At 40.5% G+C, this 22,075-nt stretch overlaps 1 long non-coding RNA gene across 2 annotated transcripts in view; it reads left to right on the top strand.

The window, feature by feature from the left end:
• Window positions 1-22,075, top strand: part of LOC130564753 (uncharacterized) — a 79,216-nt gene continuing 57,141 nt past the window's right edge. For both annotated transcript variants that reach the window (XR_008964299.1, XR_008964300.1), the window contains exons 1-2: window positions 1-332; window positions 15,913-16,109. This is a non-coding gene — a long non-coding RNA (uncharacterized LOC130564753). The remainder of the gene's footprint in view (window positions 333-15,912; window positions 16,110-22,075) is intronic.

The following is a 22,075-nucleotide window of genomic DNA, read 5'->3' as shown; positions in this document are numbered from 1 at the left end:
GGGAAGGCTGAGATTTTCTAATTTATTGCTTATTCATTTTTAAATTATGTTTTAAAACGTTTGTCTTTTTGTCTAAACGTAACTGCCAATTGGAAATAAAGCAGATGTCAATTTTCCTAGAACTAAAAATATACATACGATTTTTAAAAAGAGTTCGATTTTACACAAAATATATTTTGGAATAATAGTATACAATGCGAAATTCATTTTTCCTTGTTCAATGGAAAACTTTAAATCTGGTCCTCGGCCTGTGTTGCTTACGTCAACGAGCGCTCACGCCACTTTGTCAACAATTCTAGAGCAGTCTCAAATATGGAGGCCTTGATGTCCAGGTAAGATCTAGTGCGATATCATTGCATGCCGCATAAAGACATCAATTATTTACGATTTTTCCTGCAGTCACTGGTATAACCGGGATAGTTTGTTTTACTCAAGTGGAATCATTGCACAGCTCTGCGTCAAAATTGGACGAGAATGTCGTAGTTTGGCGTCAGGTAGTGACGTTTCACACTGTGGACGTATGTAAGCGTTATGATCATTTCTTATTCAGTTGTGTGTTTTATTATGCTGTTGTACTTATTGTTTGATTTTTTTACAATGAAGGAAATAAAATGCGGCGTGCACGACATAGCGAAAGAAATTCGAGTTGTTCTCTGTTTAGAATGGGGTTACACTGCCAAGGTTTTTTTTTTTGGAGAAACATAAACATTTAAACTAATCCGAGTTCATTACTTTTGTTTTATTGGTCGCACATGTAGGCTTATTTATATGTAGATTAAAGTGGCCATTCAACGATAACTTTCAATATTATTGCCTTTAGTTCTCCAGCGTCTTGTCTTTGTCGTGTAACAGGTCTTTGTAAAAGTTGTTTGTAAAGACTTGTTGTCGTCATATTAACGTCCAGCGCCACAAGATGGCAGTATAAGCGTGAAAGAAAGGAAAAGGAAGTCCTTTTTGGGGCATTGTAATTTGTCCAACATTTTTTAATTTCATTATTTCTCAGTAGTACATTTACTGTAGCAATAGAGTTTTTATGTCTTAAGTTTCCCCAACATCGCGCCATACAGCCACTACATTATTATAATAAATTATTATATTATTAAAAAATAGTTTGTCATATGCAGGTGAGAAAAACATTTGATCTATGGGTTGATAGTTTAAACAGCTTTCTGTTAGAATTAGAGGATTTGAAATCTATGTATAATTTTCTAAAATAAATGAAACGTGCATTTACTAAATGTATACATATTTATAAAATGTCAAGGCAGGAACACAACAAGATTAAACAAGTAAAAGGTATCTGCCTCTTCTTTTTTTAAAAAGCATTTTGTTTATCCAAAACACTGATTTTTTATTCAGTGACATGATGCTGTCAGCATTTGCGACTGCATGCTTGCATACTGTATAATAGTGTGATACGTTCTCAGTATATTTACGGTATGACTATGTTTTTTTTAAACCATTTGTAAAGCACTGTATAACGTAGTAGAGGGATTTTCAATGAAGAGGGATTTCTTGCATACCAAAAACATTAAAATTGTCTAACAGTCACACCTCATTGATGAACCTGTGTGTCATGGCAAGAGCATACAGGATACAATCCAGACCACTGTAACACGTACAGTATATCCTGCTAATCATTTATAGATGTTGAACTTGGTGAAGCTGCTATTGATCAACAAGCGTGTTCATTTGCAAGCACATATTAGTAATCCCTAAATGCTGTCTGTAAATCTTGCAGCCACGAACATTCCACATGTCTTCGCTCATACATCTGAAGTGTGGAGTTGGCCGAGGATTTGTCGGTTGGCCTTGGTCAAACGAATGTGATTTGAGCTATGTGAAGGTCATATCACTGCCACGTCATTTTCTTTGGCTGGACTGACATTCGCAGTTTTGCAAGGTGACCGGTTCAGGTTTGTTTTGCCGAGTTTGGCCGTCTGGGCCTTAGTTTGGGGCAAGGAGAGATCCGAGCGTAGGATTGGTCCTGCTAAATAACTGAGCAGTCTCAGCGGCTGAGACCCAACAGCCCATTAACGGTGAAATCTGAGTCATACCGTGGGGGTACGATGATGATGCGTCACGGGTCAGTTTTCATGCTTGACCGTTCATGACTCAGCAGATGCCCACCTCCAAGAAGACCCCTTAGAGAACGCTGCTGCATTTAAAACGGTGCGTTGGCGCTTATTTCGTCGTAGTTGCGCGAAATTGTCTTTGAAAAAGAAAATAAGCAAAGTACACTAACGCCCATCTAAAATATTGTTTCTCAGTAAAATAATTTGTTTGTGTTTTGTTTATCAATGGACTGAACCACATTTGCCAGTTCCGCACCACGAACGAGAGTCATTGTTTACCAGCACATTACAGAGTCGATTATGAAAGACTAAACCCAGTTTCAAAATGGCAGATATATTCTACATAGACTCAAGAAAAGCATGCGAGTGTTTGTGTGTGACCTTAAGCGAGCTGTGGTTTGGCTGAAGCCCCAGCGTGGCTAAAGTCACGTCTCTCGGCTGAGGGACGGTGGGAATGCGGTGAGTTTGGTCGAGACCAGCTCGTAAAACTTTGCGCCTTGGCACTCTTCTGCTTCCCCTGTAGACAGGGAACCAAGACCGAGAGGGAAGCCACACATGCACATTGCATCGGGTGGGAGGGGGAGTTCTGAAATGTTTATCAGTCATACAAACGCTGTGCTGATCAGCTGACCCAGAGGTCACAACCTATCGTTGCTTCCTTCTGCGGTGTGCTCATCTTGACAAGTTTCAGTTCATCCACTGGTAAAAGGTTGTGCCTTCACTTAACCTCTTAAACTTTCTCAGCAGATATGATCAAGTTTACTGATTTTTTTAAATGTCACGGTCTGAACAGTCCGTAAACGTGCATATTTTCGATGCAGAACTATGTTTTTTATAGACGCGGGCATTTATAAATGTTCTAAAGTGGGTGATTTTTGAAGTTTGCAAGCAGTAAACCCACACTCCATTCTATTCCTATGAGTGGATTTAAATGCCAGTTTACCAATATAGTTTTTGTAACCAAAGTAAAGGAAAAATACACCAGCTGTCAGCTGATGAAACTAGTGATCAGAGACTGAATAACCAAAAAGGCCACATTGATTTTCAACTTCTCTCTGTTCCTCCTGATTTCTTTACCACCTGTGGATGAATTAAAGAAAAAGTTCACTCAAAAATGAAAATTTAGCCATTATTTACCACAGTATCATGACATTCTAACTCTACAATATATCTGACTTTTTTCATTGAACCCAAGAAATGTTTAAAGAATCAATACACAGTTCTTCCTATGCAATGATGGTTCATGAAGGTTGCTAATAATCAATACACTTTTATGATGCTGTATCTTTTATGACTTTTTGCTTTGTTTTGTTTTTTTGCTGTGTAGGCAAGAGCTGTAAAATGAAATTTTTACGATTTCTGTGAATTAAAATGCACAAACCTGAATCAGTTATACCCAGTAAATGGAGAAGGGATGGCTCTTCATAGAACATCAAGTAGTTATTTCATTTTAATTTTCATGTGCCCATTTATGAGGAATATGTGCCGTTATGGATGTGACAATTACTAGACTATGGAGAATCATACACTAAAAATAAAACAAATGCTTTAAAAACGTGAAGAGAGACCTCAACCACCAAATGTTGATATCTGTACTGTTAGTATAAAAGTAAAAAGCTTTGGTAAAAACTTTTATTTTTTCATGGTAAGGTTGATGTTTTCACGGAATTGCCCTTTTGCGTTTTAAAGAAAACTATAACAGCATATGGGTATAAATAACTAAATTGTAAACCATTGCCTTAACCGGATTGCTGTAAGTTTTGGCTTACAAAAGCAAATTCTCATGCAGTATCCTCGGCTAAAAATATTCAGGGAAGTATATTTTACACACATATCAATGTAGCCACTGTTCATTGTTCCTATTTGTCTATGGTTCACATTGCCACATTGAAGTAAACTTCTCTAGAGGATGCAGAAGTTTGTGTGTGACCTGCGGTTTGCCATATTCTGCGTTGAAACATCTTCGTCTCTCAGGGACTCTTTACAGCTGTGGGCAGAGGAAGCTATACGTCATCCTGTTTGAACAGTCACCATACCAACAATAATAAACACTGTCTATAGATTTTTCCATTGTGATCACCTGAATTAGTCATGCAGCACGAACGCGGGCGAATCTCACGCTTAAAACATTTCTGCTTATGTGCTGTATGCTTTAGGAAGTTCTTATATTGCTGATACAGTATTATGCGAAACCAAACTTAATTTCCGTAGGCATCACTTTAAGTTACAGCGTTGAACATGACCATGTTATCTTTGCTTTGAGTTGATTAGTCTATTAATAACTAGCAGTTTTCATGTATCCTGGATGGAACTTTTTTGGAGCGGGTGCTGTGATAATCATATCTTTGGGAAAACAAGTGTCACATTTATGTATAATAACTTTCTCTGTGGTTTTCTAAATGAGTGATTTAAATCATGGCTCTTATTTAGTCTGTAGGAGATTTTTTGTAGAAAACTTTGCGTGCTTTTAAAAATAAAGAAAAAAGCTGTTTTGTAATATATTTTATAGCATTTTAAGTGAACAAATTTTACTATGTACAGTTAAAAGAACAGTTCAACCCAAAATAAAAATACCTTCATCATTTACTCACGTTCGAGTTGTTCCAAATCTGTATACATTTCTTTGTTCTGATGAACACAGAGAAAGATATTTGGAAAAATGCTTATGACCAAACAGTTCTTGGACCCCATTGACTACCACAGTAGGAAAAATTACATTATATATTTTTGTTCTGTTGAACACAAAAGAAGATATTTTGTAGAATGTAGGAAAGCAAACAGTTTTGGGGCACTTTTGACTACCATTGTCATTTTTCCTATTATGGTAGTCAATGGGGTCCAAGAACTGTTTAAAATTTAAAATAGTCAAAGACAGCTTTGTTAGAGCTTGTGTGATAAATTGTGAACTACATGTGTATGACAACTTAAACATGGTTTGCGGGGACACTTCCTATGTCCGCGTAAACTAAATCGCTTAAAAAACATACTAAATGATGATATTTTGGGGATTTCTTTGAGGGAATCGAATATACAGTTTGTACAGTATAAAAATCATTACATCTGTGGAGAGTTATATTACGTCTATAGAGTTATACGTGTGTGTGTGTGTGTGTGCTGTGCGTGTGTGTGCGTATGTGTGTGTATGTGTGGGAAGGGTAAACACTACGGTATGGGGACAAAAACCACAAAGTCGCAAAGATGGCAATATCCAAAATCCTTGTCCTTGAGGGGACATTTTTTGGTCCCCATGAGGAAACAAGCTTATAAATCATAAAGAATTAATTTTTTTGAAAATCTAAAAGAGCAGACAGTTGTGTGTGATTGTTAGGGGTAGGGTTAGGGGTAGGGAATATGATATACAGTTTGTACAGTATAAAAACCATTGTGTCTATGGAATGTCCCCATAAAACATGGAAACCCAACATGTGTGCACGCGCACGCGTGTGCGCAATATTACTAGTGTCACTTTGGCAAACACCTCAGAGTGACTATCAGGGTGAAACCACTTATAATCGCAGTTGTTTTCACAGTTACATCCATGCATGAGTAAAGATTATACATAATGCATATTAATGTCAGTTTCTCGTTTGCTAAGTATGCAGTGTTGTGTACTATACGTACACAACCTTTAATGTTATCCTAACGTTTATTAAGTATTTCACAGAATGCGTATGTCATATTTCCAATATTATTCTTTATCAGAGCAAGTGAGAAGTGTGGCTGGTTGTTTTTTGCCCTAATCAGGTGTGTGGTCTCATCTTCAGATCTTGTGTGTTGATAACCCATGTTTGGTTCTTAACCCAGACCTCACACTAGACCTCAGTTTAGATGGTTTGTCTGTTACTGTAATGGTGTCTGTATGCTTGTGCATTAGAACGTGTGGCATGTGTTGTCTTTAATTAGAATATGATATAGTTTAGATAACAATTAGATGAGATAATATAACTAAAACATTTTTGCTTTTGGTGAAAATGTAGGAGGCCTGCTGCCTCTATTCTTAGGTTGCAGTATGAATATAATGGCGGCAGTGTTAAAAAAGTAATTTAGTCCTTTACAGTGTTTGTCTGTGATATCCATCATGTCTCTCTCTTGCTGGTATCTCCACTTATGTTATTCTCACATCCACCACAGCCTTCCCACACTAAGGACCTGAAAATACACACGCATGCACAAATCGAGATATTCTCACCACCCTTCTCGTCCTACAAATCAGCAAAAATCAGATCATCATTTTAACAAACTTTCACAAACCTAGGTTAATGTTCTTTTTCACATCGGTGTTTGTCATCAGATTTCTTTCTGAACATTTAGAATGCGCCTGTCAAAAGAACCTTCATTTATTTTTGTCCTAAGTTCATGATGTTGAGCCACTTTTAGGCACAACTTCTGCTCAAAAAGACAGCGTGACAACGTATCTAACAGGCACATGAAAAAGAAGTGTGTGTAGGTCAGAGAGAGTGTTCTGCACAGGAAGCTGTGTGTGCATCATCATGAGTCACTCCGACTGCAAGCAGGAGAGATGGGTATCGGTGGGCAGGGACTTATCATCACTCAGTTGCCGTGGTTACCGCTGCTCGTCAGCGCTTTCAACGTGCGCACAGACGGGCTCGCTCACGTACACAAGCAGCCCCCGTGTGGGAGCGGTTCAGGTAGAACAAAGCTGGTGAACTTTTTGAGGCGTGTGGTCTCCACTGCTGTGCTGACTGAATATTTCTCAGAACAGGAACCGGGATGACGTGTGTGCGTCCGTGTGTGCCTCATTGCAGGCCGCAGAGACGGAACGGACGGTTCCCATGTCTTACTCCTGACAGAAAATTCAGTTTACTAGTTGTCAACAGGGGCAGACTGGGAGTAAAAAGTGGCCCTGGACTTCTTCAGCAGGAGCGGCCCACAAAACCCAGTTGCAATACAACATAACACAACAACGCACTGATGTACAAACCATTCTATAGCACTATAATTCATAAATGTAAATGTTTTTTAAGACCTTTCATGCCACCTTGCAAAGTCAATAAAACATTAAACAGTAAAGGCCAGTGCAGTCTAAGCAACAAATAGAAATCAAAATGACCTAAAAGCCTGCCGAAACATGTCAATGTAAAATAAGGTAATGTATTTAAACTGACCATGACATGGTGTGACTAGACTTTGCTAACAAATATTGTTTTACATCAGCAATAAGTCCAAAATCAACATTATACCATTCTTAAAAGTTAGCGTTTAGGATTTATAAACCGAGAAGAGAGGAGAGAAAACATTCCCCCTTTGGCTTTAATAAGTAGCTTACTTATAAGCTTAATAAAAAAAGCTTAATAAGCTTTTTTAAACTGTACATTAAATACAAATTTGACAAAAATTTGACATTTTTTTGACAAAAAGTAATTTAAGTACCTGTGATGATAGTTCTGCAGTCTATTGAATTCGTTCATGCTAATAAAATGGACCATATACACACACAGTCATATCTTATGCCTCAGCCCTCATATGCTATAAACTTATCTGTTCCAGTATGATTTTAGACATTTAGATTTTTAGACTCGAACACACGTCTTACAATATGGGACAAACCATTTTTCATTGTTCAAAGTTTTTAACAGCAAAACTCACAAAAGGTAAGTAGTTTGCATCTCTGAATCTAACCATTTAACTTTTTTATTGTAAAACCATTGGATTTGTTATGTTTGCCTTCTTACATCTCACTACACGGTCATCATTAAAACTGAATCACGAAACTGGAGTTCACGCATGTTAAGCGCCCGCCTAATGACAGTAAGTTCTGCCTCCTTCAATTTGATTGGCTGAAAATTCTGTCTTCTTTAGTTTGATTGGCTGTATTCTGCTTTGTGTCTGTAATTTGATTGGCTTGAATTCTGTGAACCCGGTCTTTATTTAATTTGAATTTTTTATTTAATTTGATTGGTCAACATTTTGACGCTGACGAGCGCTGACGAGTAACAAATAAGCAAAAGAAAATGATTATTGTTATTATTTCTTTATATCCCCATAGTGGGCCGGCCCACATTGAGCAACGGCCCACCGAGAAAACTCCTATGCGCTGTCGGACTCTAAAAACAATTTATTTGATTTTTTTTTTAATCTGACCGGCCGGGCCCACATTTTTAAAAATGGTCCGCGGCCCCTCTGGTTTTTGCCAGAATTCCCAGATGGCCAATCCACCTATGGTGGTCAAGCTGTTTATTAAACATGATCATTGGCCAATAACTATAACATGTCAATAGGGGTGTCAAAATGTTAATCAAAATTTATATTGTGTTCATATTACGCATATGATAATATTATAATTCAGACCCATATCTGGTTGACACTTTGACCAGTAGTCTATAGCTGTTTTGCACCCATTTAACATTATGCCATAACAAATTCTCTCTCTGCCTCCCTACATTGTGAATCATTGGCCAAAAGAGAAAACACAAAATGAACAAAATTAAAAGCTGATTGCATTATTACTTTTTATTTTAAAATTCCAATTAATATCACAATAAAGTTGTTATCAATATTTTTTGTGTTGTGAAGCTCTGATATTGTGACATGTTGTTGCCTAGACGACACTGTGATCATTAACAAACACACATAGCAAAATACAAAAACTCTCGCATTTCAGCTTCATTCCATCCATTATTACTTATGCACTGTTTTTTTTACTAGTTAATTTATTAATTAATTTAATCATAACTTAACTTTGTTAATTATTAATTCAGTGTAAAATCACTAAATTTCTACCTTTTCCAATAAGTTGTGAGTAATATCAGACATTGTGCATCGAAAAAACCATTCAGGTACTTTAAGGATACTTATTTCAAAATACTACGATTTGGGACGTACTAAATATATTTTGAGTACTATTTAGGATGAATAATATTATGTTTATTCTAAGCTCATGCCTTGCAGTTTCACGTTTTAAATGTGCGAGCCTTTAATTTGCCTGTCAGTGTTTTATTGTCAAGTGTTTAGAAAATGATCCCGTTGATATTCATCTGTATAGTTATAGTTGTGTGTACTTCGGAATGCTCTTAAATTTAGAATGATTTCAAAACTTATAATTTTCTCATTATTGTCTGTGTGACTGTGAACAAGCATTTACAGTGAATTCCACAGCAGGGATGTGGTGACCATCCTCATCTCCGTTCCGGCGCTGGACTGAGGAATTAGCAGGTGACTTGTCTGATAAACAACCTGCGGCTGAGAACTAACAAAGGGCTTATGTATACAGCCACTTACGTGTATATAATATAGAGAACCACTCTTATCTCTTTGTTTGTACTTTAGGTGATTTATGGCTGTTGAGTAGGTGCTACTGTACCCAGCCAGAGCACTTACCACAGCGTAATCGTCTGTCCTGGGTCACAGCCATTAAAAACCTGTGTGTGTATGAAGCTGCGTTTTATATACCACGTTGACAGTGCCTGCCATTAGTCATTTCTGAATTACCGGGGCACCTGACTACTTTTCAAGCTCTGCTGCTTTTGGCAAGGTTTCAGTGCCCACTTATTCTCCCTGGTTTATGTAAGGGAAGCCTGACACTGATGAGGAGCTTGAGGGTGGTCTGATCCTTTAGCGGAGCTCAAGGCGCCCAGAGACTCTCTCTTCCACAGGCGTCGGTGCCGCTGCGGGATCTGTTAACCGCACTATGATTCATTCATGTGGAATGGTGCATTTTACTGATTACATGTTATAAAATGAAGGTCATGACAATCACTATTCGATTGCCAATGTTGGAAAATCCAGTTTAGCTGTGTTAGGAAGCTGGTCATTACTGGCGTGATGCATTTTAAATGATGGCAAGTGAGAACTTACTTAAAGATATTTGAGTAAATATTGACAATATATTAGTTAATGTTCCAATTGACAAGGCTTTAGGTAGATTTGTGAGGTTTGCTAAAAAAATTTTTTACATTTACATTTATGCGTTTGGCAGACACTCCAAAGCGATTTGACTCGCATTATACAATACAGTACATTTTTTGAGTAGCTACAACGAACCCATAACATCGGCGTTGCTAGCGCCAAGCTCTAACCACTGAGCTTTTTAAAAACATCCTTTACAGAATATAATATTACGTATTAAAATTAGACTTTTTTTAACTAGTTTGTTTTCGCTTTTTCAAAATGAACCTTCACGAATTGAGTGAAAAAGCATTGCTGTTGTTGAATGTATAGCAGTGCTGCAGTTTCGGGCTCCACCAGCAGAGGGCAGACTCTTCCTTCATCAGAACAGTCTGGCGTTGAGTCTGGACTTCTATGCTTCGCCGCACTGCTGGTTGGCTGAGTCACTGGCGCATGTGTTTCAGTTAACACCGAGCACCCACACTCAACATCTTGCTCCATCCCCTCTCTCTCCTCCAGCGTGTCTGTGTGGCTGCTGTCTCGGGTGTGCGGTGGCGACCGTGTCACCAAGCTCTTCTGACCAATAGAACAGCTTGATTAAAGGCCTGAGAGGCCATGAGAACGACTCAACCCTCCTCACCCTAAAAACCAGCTGCCTAATGCTGCTCTCGCTCGGAGCGCTGCTCTGAGACACACACACAGCCATAATATTTCAATAGTAGATTCTTGATATGACCCTCTTCCTCTCCAGCTCACCAGAGTGGTTGTGTTTTGGTTTTCGAAGTTCTTTTTGAATGCTAGTTCGCATATGCATTGAAAAAAAGAAAATGCGTCACCTTATCACTTTCCTGACTGCTTTTTTCCACTCAAGTCCTTTTCCCTTTTGCTCACCACCCTAACTGATTCTCTGCAGGCCCACAATTCCGTCCCAGCCAATCGGATTGAGTTCAAAGCAGAGCCGGTGAAACCTCTGCTAACCCCTATGAGAAATTAACGTCTGTGGGTATAAATGCTTTTGTTATGTGTTGGATAAGGTTTCTTTTTGAGTGAATGTTTCTAGTCGTTCGTGTGCATGGCTTTGCCCTGACCTCCGTGTGAACTTTTCCCCCAGTGTGAACTTGCTGCCACAGCAGGCAGAAGTGAAACCTGTGTGTGGGTTTCTGGGCTGCCTGTTGTACCCAAGCTGAAATGTGCGCCACACGCCGGATCCTGTTATGTTGCTTACGTGCCTTCTCTCTTTCTTTCTTTCTCTCTCATTCTCTCTCTCTTCTCTCTCTATCTTCGACTTCTCTGATATGCTGTGGTCTCATGCATATCGGGCCAACCACACAAGCGCTTTCACACACTGTAATACGGGCAGGTCGGCACGTACGCGCCCTTTGAACACGTACCACACAGCACCCAGCTACCTGCCTCTGGCCACTCGCGCACACACACACACACACCTTCACACATTTTTGCTGGGTTGCTTATAACATAAACACCCAGCTCAGAATTCAACCGTGAGAAAACTGCATTCTCTGCTCGTATTTGCATTAATAGTGTGACAGGAAGTGTGAGGTTCGTGCTCATGCCCCGTGCAACATTTGGGCAGTGTTGAGTTTTATTATTGCTGCCTCGAGCACTTCACTGATACGCTGCATTGCCAAATCTACTGTATGTCAAATCCACCTGTAAATGGCATGTTTGGCTACAAGCAGGTGCATGAAAATCAATGCAAACTTTGCAAGGTTCTTCAACAAACGTTGGTAGAATTGGGTTTGTTTTAGCATGAGAATAACCCAAACCGAGGTCTGTAAGTTGCATCAAACGTTGCACACCTGTAGAGAGTATAAATTGTAATACCGCGAGCCAGGCCCCATCACCCAAAATCAATACCTGAACTCACTAATGCTCCTGTGTCTGAATGGAAAATCTTGCAAAACCTTAAGAGCAGAAGCTCCTATGGAAGCAAAGAAAAATCCAACTCTTAATGCGCATGATGCTTGTGAAATTAAACATACATACATGCATATTTACGTTTGCCACACAGTTTTGGTCATGCAGCTTATGAACTATTTCTTTTCATCTAAATTTTAATGTATGCAAGTGACATTTAGGGTGTATGTCTGTCCTCATGTGCCATATTGGTTCCCATCTTCATATGTGATCGTTCTCACTGTGTCAGCATTAAACTTTCACTGGGCCTCTTCTCACTGTTGAAAATGTAAGAGTGTGAGAAAGAGAGAAGTTGAGAGGACTAGAGTGAGTAAGCAGGGGTATTTTTTGTTGTGGCTTTCTTTTTTTTTCTTTCCTGCAACCTTTGATGCAAAAGACACCAGATTGACTTTCTGTGTGTGTGTGTGTGTGTGTGTGTTCATGTTTGTATATCCCGGTGGGGACCTAAACACATGGGGACTCGTGTCACCGTGGGGACCAAAATTGAGGTCCCCACGGGCAAAAAAGCTAATAAATTGTACAGAACAATATTTTTTACAAATCTAAAAATGCAAAAAGTGTTCTATGATCTTTAGGTTTAGGGATAGGGTTAGGGATAGGGGATAGAATATACAGTTTGTACAGTATAAAAACATTACGCCTATGGACTGTCCCCATGGGGATAGTCAACCAAAGCCTGTGTGTGTGTGTGTTCATGTTTGTATATCCCGGTGGGGACCTAAACCTGAATGCACACCAACACATGGGGACTCGTGTCACCGTGGGGACCAAAATTGAGGTCCTCATGGGCAAAAAAGCTAATAAATTGTACTGAACAATATTTTTTACAAATCTAAAAATGCAAAAAGTGTTCTATGATCTTTAGGTTTAGGGATAGGGTTAGGGGATAGAATATACAGTTTGTACAGTATAAAAACATTACGCCTATGGACTGTCCCCACGGGGATAGTCAACCAAAGCCTGTGTGTGTGTGTGTGTGTGTGCTGTAGTGTGTTGTGTGTGCGTGCTGTTGTGCTGCGTGTGTGGTGTTGGGAGAGAGAGAGAGAGAGAGAGAGGTGTGTGTGTGCGTGTGCGTGTGTGTGTGTGAGAGAGAGAGAGAGAGAGAGAGAGAGAGAGAGAGAGAGAGAGAGAGAAAGAAAGATAGGGAGGAAGTTGCTATCCTTTGTTGTGAACAGTCGAGCTGAGAATGATTCACTTATGAAGTTTCCAATGTGGGGCCATCACAGAGCTTCTGCCAATGTCAACGCCACCCCGACCAACCTTGTGGGAGGGAAGCATGCTGGGAGACAGCAGGACTGTTTATGTGGGTGGCACTGCCCAGGGGTGAGATCTCTGCGTGATCTAATGCGTGTTATTCAGCCAGGGAGTTTCTGGGTAGGGCCGCGAGTGTGTGCGTGTGAATGCATTTGTGTGTGTGCGAGTGGGCTGCGGTGGTCTGTGAAACAGCAGATCCTCTCGGACAGATGCCACAGTCCAGACTCTCATCACAGGAAGTCATTCATATTGCTGTGCGCTTATCACAGGCCTCCGTGGGCTCCGCTGGGTTGAAGGGAACCTCCTGTTTGACAGGGCGCATGCAGAACTTCCTCTCATGTTCCAGCTGTACCTGCCTCTCTTTTGTTCAGAATCCCAAACTCTGGATCGCTCATAACTTCAACGTCTAATTGGTCGTCGGTATTTTCACTTAAGCGAACACTGGTTGTGTTTAAAGGTTTCCGACAGACTCTCAGTGTGTCGTAGAGTCAGATATGCACTAAAATGAGAAGCACACATGTGGCTGGGGGAAGTAACAAGTGACCCAATCGTGCCACATTAGATGTAATAAAATACATGTAAAAGTCATTTGGGATTGTTTAGGTTCCTGTTACAGAGCAAAAATGTGTGTGTCTGTGTGTGTTTAAGGAAACGAGACTTGTGCCATAGTTTTGTCATCTTGTTGTTATTCATTTCTGGTGATATATTAGTGATGGGGGCTTTTCAAGACTTTGGCATGTAATTCAAGCTACGGATATGAATGATACTGCAGAAATGCGCAGGTTATTGAGGAGAGGTGTGCGGTTACCTTAGGGGTTACAGTTTTCAACTTGCGAACAATAAAATGAGAAAAGGAAAAAATGGAGAAGGTTCCCAATCCCATCCATGTCAATGGACAACTGGATGAATGTTTAATAAAGATTTTGCAGTGCCCATGCGACCACCCACAACACCCTAACACCAGCTGCCAACTTTGCACAGACTCACTACTCATATTATTTAGCGAAAATGTCAAAATGAAGTTCTTTTGTAAGGTTGTACAATCCCATGTTGCCCTCCTTCATTCACACATACAGTCAGCCCCCTCTGAAGTCCATTTCCTCTATATAGGGCATGGGAATCCTGATCGCTCTCCTCCCACAGTTCCTCTCTCTTCCTCTTCTTCTCCCCACTGTGCCCCTGTCCTCTCTCTCACCTCCTCCTCACCCTCGCCCACCTCTTCCTCCCCTCCTCTGTGGTACCCCACTGTCCTCCTCGTATGTCTTTCTTTCCCTCAATCTCGCGTTCTCTCTCTCTCTGTATTTCCTGTCTCTCTTTGTCCATCTGTGCCCAATTTACCCTGAGCTGGGTCTGTTTTTTTCCCCATAATTTGTTTTGATTCCCCAGAATTAGAAAACCATTGTGTGCTCGCTGCCTTTTACGCGCACACACATGCAGAAACAAACACGCATGCACTCACATATGCACGGGTGAACTCTCATACGCACATGCATTTTTATTGTATTATTCTATAAAAGTTCCTATAAATCATTGGTTATTAATCGGCCCCAGACGGCCGGCCCTCCCTCTCTCTCCCTCTCCTCTCGCGCTCAAACACAGACCAGATGCATAGGAAATGGGATGGCAAAGAAGGGCACCCAGGAGACAACCCGTGTTTTTTCTGTCTCTCCTTTCTCTCTTCCCTCATCCTTTTTTTCATCCCGAGAAGCTTCGTTTATGTATAAATGCCCAAACCCAAAACTCACTGAGGGAATAACGTTTAAATGAAGTTTAGGGAAAAGAAAGAGATTAAATAATAAATATAAATCTTCCGCTCCTGCCAAAGATCCCGGTGTGTGTGGGATGAAGGTTAAACGTCCATCCTCTGTTGTTTGGAAACAAATGGGGAGTCTGATTTCTGGTCGTCCCGAGCCCGTTTAATGAACACACAAACAGACGCAATAAAAACACACAAACTGATTTTTTTCACATAAACTCTGACATGGTGACATATTGCTGTTAGATGAATATAAGCGTTGTGTTCGTACAGTTTGGTGCACCAGTACAATACAAGTAACATCTCTGTGATATCTCAATTGTTTCTCCTGGGATTAAAGACACAGTTCACCCAAAAATAAAACTTCTGTTATCACTTACTCACTCTCGAGTTGTTCCAAATCTGTATAAATGTCTTTCTGATGAGAAAGATATTTGGAAGAATGCTTATAACCAAACAGTTCTTGGCCACCACTGTCTACTGTACCATAGTAGGAAAAATTACAATGGTAGTCAAAAGTGCCCCAGAACTGTTTGCTTTCTTACATTCTTCAAAAAGTCTTCTTTTGTGTTCAGCAGAACAAAGAAGCAATTTTTCCTACTATGGTAGTCAGTGGTGGCCAAGAACTGTTTGGTTACAAGCATTCTTCCAAATTTATTTCTCTGCGTTCATCAGAACAAAGACATTATACAGATTTGGAACAACTTTAAGGTGAGTAAATAAAGACAGAATTTTCATTTTTGGGTGAACTGTTCCAGAAAATTCTCGTACTTCTATGTTATATTGCTATATATCGCCATTTTATGTGTACATCAATTTTTGTTTCTTTAATGAGCTTTAGACATCTGAGACATGCTTGATACTAAAGTGAGACCTTGTTGAGAACTCCATTAAGTCTCTCGAACTATTATAGATCAACCTCGAAGCAATAAAATGTATCTTTGGCAGTTGCTGTTAAAATTTGTATTTTTACCAGACAGAGCAGACTTAGAACAGCAGTTTGGCTTAGAGACAACTTCACTATTTCCTCTCCTTCTGTTCCAGCTCTCAGATCACACCCTGATTGAGACATCGAGAGACACACCTGTCGGCCATGACCGCGTGTCAGACACAATGAAGGATTCGTAAAGTGCTGCGGAAGGACAGGATACAAGCAGAGCCGGACGTGTCCATTGCAACCTGCGTTTGTCAAGCCGGGTAGCACGCCCCCTGTGCGCTGTTCGCTCGGAGCACAAGAAAATGTGAGAAATGTCCTCCTTTGCCAAGGGGATAGTGGGGGGAGTGCTGGTTTTCAGGCATGCAGGGACAGCCTGCAGAGTTCTGCCAAGAGCAACATGGCGCTGTGCTCATGAAACTTAAGGGGATGAAGGGAGGCTGGGCTGCAGGCCTCTTCGGGGTTCCTCAGGGTTCTACCTCAGGCCTTCGCCCAGAGATAAATGGAGTGTGGAAGAACTCTTTCCCATACAGAGTGATTCGGTTAAAGGAAAATATCATTTCTCAGACACTCGTAGCGTGTCCCACAAGATCCACATTATTGGTACACTGTTTATCATGTTTGGAGGAAAGCGATTTTGGAGAGTCATTTGAATGTCTTGTGTATAGGGGTGGGTCATGAAAGTTCTATTTTGCAGGGCCTTAAAGGGATAGTTCGACTAAAAATAAAAGTTCTGTCATCATTTATTTGCCATCATGTGGTTCAAAACTTGTATATGACTCATTCTTCTGTGAAACACAAAAGAAGATATTTTGAGAAATGTCTCAGTGGGTTTGTGTCTATACAATGGAAGTCAATGGGTGCCAGTGTTGTTTGGTTACTTATGTTCCTCAAAATATCTTCTTTTGTGTTCTACAGAAAAAAGAAAGTCATACAGGTTTGGAATGACATGTGAGTGTTAGGAAATAATGAAAGAATGTTCCTTTTTGGGTGAACTATCCCTTTAATAAGCATGCAGAGTTATAATAACTTATAATAAGTATCATCTTATTTTTTGTTCTGAGCATCCTGCAGTTTTGTGTTTTTCTTAAAAATACTACAAATTTTGAACACAAAACTGTTTCATTATGTTTTGCACTTTCGATTACAAACACAAAAAGGACTCCCCTAAGACCATTCTGTCAACAATTCATTCATTCAGCCCACCAACATTTTTTTTTAGAAAATATGTTTCTTGCACATCCCTAGTGTAATAACCAAGAATGAACAAATTTCAGGAATCTGAAAGGGAGGCTCTTAGGAGCTGCTTTTTATCCATTGTTTTCTGCCATGATGTGGGTATAGACCATGCCAGTGGAGAATGTTGGACATACAGCAATTTGGTAGTTCTGAACGGTGAATACATATGACCCTGTCTAGCGGTTATACAGACCACAAACTTACCAGAAAGTAGCCCTGCTTAGCTACAAATATGTAAATAAGGGCAATTACAAGAATCATTTTTCCCTTTAAAACGTGCAGTGCTTACCAGCACAAGCACTCGAAGCAGGAGAAAACAACCCAAGCAGTCCATATAAGGGCCTGTTTGGGCTCTGGCACCCATTCTCAGTGTCAGTTTCTTGTGGTGGGTCATCTTTGTTTTTAATCGGTGCGAGCTCACAATGCACAGCTGACATGTTTTACACCCGTCTGTGATGCAACTAAACACGCTGTACTCTTCAACCCTCTTGATCAGGACACACATGCACAAACAAACACATACCAGTGTTGTTATCATTGATGAACAACTGGTTCAACTTTAAAAAAGCTGAAGTCATTTAATCAAATTGACCTCACAAATGATAAAAAACGTAATTAAAAACTATACTAACCCTGACACATATTTGGCACGAACATGCTCGGAAGCTTGTGGTCTTTATCATACGCAGTCGACTTGCCGACATTCAGACCGTTTAGCAAAATCATCACCTCTGACTGCACTGTGTGTGGCTGCTTCATATCTGTGATGCCCCACCCGCTACCCTACAGTGCCCCATCTGAACTCTGTATGCCCTCTTGTGAGGTGATGATAAAAAAGAAGGAAGTACTGCAGAAAAAGGAGAAACCTCAATACTTCTCATTTTCCATGGCGCTACCTCCCTCTTTGGTATGTGTGGTCGCTTGTGTTCGTTCGGTGTGTGTATGTTGGTGTGTTGTTTGATGGTTATTAGTCCAGGGTTGGATGGTTTGTGGGTACTGGCCTGTGGTTTCGCTTTGAGTAGAGACACCAAGTAGGGATGGAAGCAGATTTCTTAGCTGCCACACTGAGACATACTGGCACCATAGGGCAGAGTTAGTTCCTTCTGCCATGCAAAACAAGGAACCGAGACTTTGTGTGTGCATGTTGACGCGGATTAACTTACGGTTGTGCTTTTGACCGCTGTATCTGCATGAATACAGTCTTTAGGTGATGTGAACATTTTGAACTATAGACTATTAGCTTTCCGTCTTAATGCTGATTGTGTTGAATAGGAAATGTGTAGTAAATTTTTGCCTGTCTGCATGTAAACGTACAAGTTTTGGGGTATTCCCAGCATACTTTGTGTTTTGGATGTCGGGATGCTGGTGAGTTAAAGGGATAGTTTACCCAAAAAAGAAAATTCATCATGTACTCACTGTGACAAGCAGAGCGGGACGAGGGCCGTGAGGGAACGGCGCGAGGCCGGCTGCGCGTTGCACCGGTCTCGCATCTCTCACGGAGGAGCTCTGGAAGCATAAAAGGAGGAGCGACAACAGTGAAGGACGAGAGAGAACCAGGCCTGGATTTTATGTTATGTTTTATTATGTTTGTGTGGCCGACAGTCGACCGTGAGGGAGCTGTCGGCACTTTACTTTCGTTTTGTTGTTTGTTTATTTTATTAAAAGTTTGCTTTAACGTTGGCCGGTTCCTGCCTCCTTCTTCCCGTTTACTTGGAACTTTGTTACACTCACCCTCTTGTCATTTCAAACCTGTATGACTTTCTTTCTTCTGCTGAACACAAAAGAAGGTATTTTGAAGAACGAAAATCATACTGGTTTGAAATGACAAGAGGGTGAGTAAATGATGACAGGATTTAAATTTTTGGGTGAACTATCCCTTTATGAAATTGAAACTTGCCTTGAAATATACGTATCCTAACAATTTTGTAAAATTTTAAAACTAGCCTTTTCAGCAAGGTACACATCTCAGTTCAGTGTGCGGGCCTGTTAGATAAACAGGTCGCCCACCATGCTGCCCTCTGTCCCAGATGCGAGGAGGATGCCAGTGGGGTGAGCTGGCTCAGAGGAGGCTGATTGCTTTGTCAAGTTTCTGGTTCTTCAGGATGAGAAGGAGGGTTCACTTCCTCCCCCTGACTCCCTGCAGCTGGTATTGTTCTCCGGGCACTTTAACCCCCTACTCCCCCTCCTCCAGTTCACTCTCCGTCTTCCATCCTTCCCTGGAGCTGGCAGCGGAGTCTGGGCACTCTCCACAGCACTGGCCTCAACCCCAACAGGATGTGGAGCTCAGCATTTGTGTGTATGTGTGTGTGTGCATTTCTGTTCTTTTTTCCTTCTCGTTTTTTTTCTCTGATTTTGTGTCTTGGCTGACTTTTTTACCTCTCGAAGAATTTGGAAAGGCCATGAGATCTTTTTTTCGGCATGACTTTCAGCACGGCTCTCGCTCTCTCACTCTGTGCCTGCTGCGGCTTCGCAGTAATAGATTTCATATGTTGCTGCAGTTGACATCAGTCTTAAACTATTTTACATGTGATCTGCAATATTTCCTGAGGAAATCTGTCAGATATTTATTAAGGGCTAATAAAATAAGCCTCTCTTGTTCTCTCTCGTTCTCTTTCTCTTGTCCTTTTCTTTCATTTTTCACCTCGTCCTTCCTCTCGTAGTTGGTCTGGAAGGCGGAGTGATTGCATTATTGGAGTTACTCATGCTTTCAGATGCTTCTTTTTTTAGGAAACAATTTCCTTCCATTCATAAGATGAGCCGTGAGTGAGTCGGTGAGGCTCTGTCCGTGGGGGTCTCCTATCTCGTGTCTCTTCCTCTTTTTCAGGTCATCTCTTCCATCTTTTTCTAGCAGTTCCACCAGCGCATTTCTTGCTCTGACATGTTACTGTCCGAGTCTTGCTGCTTCAAACATGACACACATAGGTCTGCCACAGTGAATCACACTTTGTGATGCTTGTACATATGAGAACTACACACACTCTTTCATTTGATGCCTTAAAGGTCCAATGTGTCATTTTTGGAGGATCTATTGACATGAATTGCAATTTAATATACTTAAAAATGTCTTCATAGGTGTAAAAATACCTTACAGAATGACGCGTTATGTTTTTATTACCTTAGAATGAGCTATTTCTATCTACAGTACATACAACGCGGGTCTACTTACATGGAATTCGCCATGTTGTTTCTACAGTAGCCCTAAACGGACAAACTTCTCTACTGAACGCATTTCGTAAACACGTTATCTCTTTTGGCAAAGAAGTGAAAATGTGACGACATCTCAGTTCTGTGTCAGCCATCGTAGTGCTTTGAAAGGGAGGGGTGAAAAAAATGTAATACAGTGGACCTTTAAACCGTTTAAAAGGTGTTATCAACTTTGTAGACTTCGTCTTTGGTCTTGTATTTTATTACACTTTAGCGTAAAGTGTTGGTTGTGTTTTATGCATTTTATGACATAATTATACATTGGCTGAAAAAGTATTTAGAGGACTGCCTTAAAAATGCACAAATGTAACTGAATTAGATACAAAATATTAGAGCAATTAGCATTTTAAAATAAGATAGCACAAGCACGTTTCACATGAAAAAGTTTGTCTTAATGTTAAAATATTTCTGAAGATAATTAAAATAACAATAACAATATAAATATGATACATTTTTTAACATGAATGTAGTGCCTTCCTAAACTATTTGAACATTTTGTTGTGACTTAGCGAAGGACATTCATAAGTAATGTGCTGAATTACACCTGTGCTTACTCGGACACCAAGCTCTTGAACTTAAAGGGAACTTGGACGCAATTGCAAAATTGGCAAAGAAAATGAAATTTAATAAATGTTTTACCATAACTTGTTTACAGATACCACTTTAGCACAGTATTTGAGGCTGGATAATCTAATGCTATTAAATTCATACATATGGCCAAAGTGTTCAAATAAATTATGAGCCCATTGTTATATGATAACTGATTAGAATTTATTTTTAAATAAATGTAAAGAAATAATCTTTCATACTAAGTCTGTAAACTTGGAACTATTACTGTGGCCAGTTTATTTTTTTACCCTGAAGATAGCTTTATCTACATCTCACCTCTGTGCTCACTTCCTTAATCAAAGCTTTAAATATACCCACTACTAGCCATTAGGTTTTCAACACTCAAAAACAATGTTGATAACAAGAATGATGTCTTTGTTAGAGGCAAGAGGTCTGCATTATCCTTTATAATAATACATAAGCAATTCAAAACACTGATCCTCCCAGTGGGTTGTCTGGTGATAATTCTCACATTTTCAAAGTTTTTGCCCTTTGCTCATGAACGTACAGTGTGCAATACATCACATCCATTATTTGTATTTGCTGTTATTTTTCCCCTCCTCATTGCCCGGAACTGCAGCGATGGAAAACAAACACATCAGCACTTGGCATTATGAACCTTTGAATTGCCCTCCCTCCCTCATCCCCTGCCTCACCCCTTCCCTTTCATCCTGCTTCCAGCTGCACACCCATCTTGTTCTTTCTGGGGTCCCCTGGCTGCAGTACCCATAATTCACCCTAAGACACAACACCCACACCAAGCCCTCGCTAACCTTTGTAGCACAGCCAAGACGCAGCAAGAGAACGAGAGTAGCGAAGGAATGGCGAGGGGGCAGAATGCTTTCTCTGCGTCTCTCCGGGCCCCTGACCAAGAGTCGGGCCGTCGGGCCCATTTAAATGAGTGAGAGAGACAGACAAAGAGGGAGAAATGTTGATGGTGATCTTGCGGAATGATAAAGCCAGCCATGGTCATGAAAGCAGCTGGCAAGCACACAAAAATATGGGTGAGATGGGGTGAGACAGAGAGAGATAGGGCACAGGGGTGCCTGTTTGTCTGGCGGGGCGTCTGTGTGTCAGTCTATAGGGATTTATGTGTTTGTTTATATCTGTGTCCCAGCTCTGTCACTTCCGTAATGCGTTCCACATTTTCGGCTGTCATACAGGCTTGGATCGCACAGCACCCATAGGAAAGATTACCCCTCCCCTCATCTGCTCCTCCTC

Source organism: Triplophysa rosa, linkage group LG14 (assembly GCF_024868665.1).
Source record: "Triplophysa rosa linkage group LG14, Trosa_1v2, whole genome shotgun sequence".
NCBI classification, from domain to species: Eukaryota; Metazoa; Chordata; class Actinopteri; order Cypriniformes; family Nemacheilidae; genus Triplophysa; species Triplophysa rosa.
This window is presented reverse-complemented; position numbering and strand designations above follow the sequence as displayed.